Below are 2,469 nucleotides of genomic sequence, written 5' to 3'. Positions count from 1 at the left end.
TATATATATATATATATATATATATATCCCTCGCTATGTGAAATGCATGGTTGTTGAGAGATTTTGATTATCATTTTTGTATGTATGTTTCTTTTATCTTGTTTCTGGAAATCCTTAACACAATTTACTCATCTTGCTTCTCTTGACATTTATAACTCTATTGTCATCCTTTCCCTTTCCTCCTTTGTCTTAGAAAGAAATCTCCCTACCTGAAGTTTTCACCTAAAATCCTATACAATTCCTAACCTTTTTCTTGCAGCCTGTGCTGTTTCCTATCAGACTTTTGACCTGCTTTCAACTACTGGTTATGTGAGTAGAACTTCATTATTGATTTTACCTGTTATGTCCCACTAATAAGATCTCCACTTTCCTTTTCTCCTTTCTAAACTGTTTTTAATTTAAATTTATTTATTTTAATTAGAGGCTAATTACTTCACAATATTGTATTGATTTTGCCATACATCAACATGAATCCACCACGGGTGTCTTCAGATTTCGTCACTCTACACACTTAGAATTATGGTAATTTGAGACCCAGAGATCTTCGTACTCCTCATGAGTATTTATTTACTTAAATAAATACAAGCATACATACAGGAAAATGAATACAGGAAAATTTCACTTCATGGGGTTATCTTTCTCACAGTGATGCGAAAATTATGGGTTGTTCATTTGATTTCCCTGGTCTGAAAAGTTTTTGCAAGGATGAGTGGGAAGATTAAATTTTAGGTCCTAACAGTGTCTTAAGGTATTTTTCTAGACCTTTACAGAAGAATGGTTTATCTATTTCAATTTTTTTGTTATCAGTATGCAATACCATATAATTTATTTTGATTATCACCTAGATTATATCTCATATAGTTGTTTTTGATATGATAGTCTATATTATCCCTTTGTAATTTTTAAAGGCATGATTTTACAGTTTTAAATGGACTGTCTTATTTACTCATATGTTTGCTAGCAACCAATAAATGATAATTTGATTATTGATAAAATTGTTGTGTTTTACTTATGGGTTAAAATATAGTCAATTTTTAAAATTGCTTAGGAAAAATTGGAAAAATTATATTCCTTACTAGTAGATTTCTGTGATATATATGTAATTGTGTTATTTGGGATTATAACAGCAATACAATCACATATATATATATGTATATATATAATATCATATATTCAGTTTAAGGTCTGTTTATTGCTCCTCTCATCTCCTACAGTTTTTGGCTTATGAATATGCTTGCTTTGTCATTGAATTATATATATATATACACATACATATATATACACATATATATATATGTTAATAACAGTTATAACTTCATTATGCATTCTTGTTGTGTAATATATTAATAGTATTTTTTCTGTAGGATTTTAATGTTTATATTAATATCTGGATATATTATTCACCAAATTCTTGTTTATTTACTTATAAAATCAAAATTAAGTGTTAACATTTTTCATTACCCAAACTATGTGATTATGTAAGTAACCAAGAGCCAACACATCTCAAAATCTAAAATTAGAACAACAAAGATAAAAATCAAAGGTGAGTTGATGCTTGAATGTGATCAAGTAAATTATCATCTTTGAACATTTGTTTCCTTATTTCTGAAAGAGAGATGAAATTACTAATTGACCAAAAAAAAAGCACAAACTAAAAGTTGAGAATTATTATTATTTTTTTATTCTATGGACTTAAACCTAGAAAATAAGGGGCTTCCCTGGTGGCTCCGATAGTAAAGAATTCACTTGTAATGCAGGAGACCTGGGTTCTATCCCTATGTCAGGAAGATCCCTTGGAGGAGGAAATGGCTACCCACTCCAATATTCTTGCCTGGAGAATCCAATGGACAGAGGAGCCTGGTGGGCTACAGCCCATGGGGTCACAAAAGTGTGGGACATGACTGAGAGACTATGCACAACACAAACCTGAAAGACAACGTCTCAGTTAGATCAGAGAAACTGCTCTGAAAAGGGAAAGGAGGAGTCAGAATGTATATGCATTTTGCAACAAAAACCAGGTAGTCAGACTGCGGGGAGCTGCCTGTGAGAACGGGGTCCTTTATCTAAAGGACACAGCTCTGGGAGCTGCCTCAGTCCTTGAGGGTTTGCTTGCAAACATAGCTCTCTGTCCCGCCACCCCAGAGATTAGGCGACTATTTACTGCAGACACCTGGAGTTCTGGACAAACTCCTCGTGCACAGGGAAATAATCTGCTTATCTGGTGTAAGAAATAATAACAGGATGCCATTCCCATGCTCTCAAAATTTCTTGTGAGTTTTTGTAAGATGTATAGGTCAACTAAGAAAAATGCTAACTGTCTTGTCTTTCTCACGCTCCCCTGTATAAATATAAGATGCTGAATAAAGTCGTGGTCAGACTGTGTCCCTTCGTGGAGACATGTCTGATCCTCTCGACCCCATCTTTGTTGTAGAATTCTTTTGCTGTAGTTTTCTTTCTCAGCCGCGCCCT

This window comes from Bison bison, unplaced genomic scaffold (genome assembly GCF_000754665.1).
Source record: "Bison bison bison isolate TAMUID 2011002044 unplaced genomic scaffold, Bison_UMD1.0 scf7180017861828, whole genome shotgun sequence".
NCBI lineage: Eukaryota > Metazoa > Chordata > Mammalia > Artiodactyla > Bovidae > Bison > Bison bison.
This window is presented reverse-complemented; position numbering follows the sequence as displayed.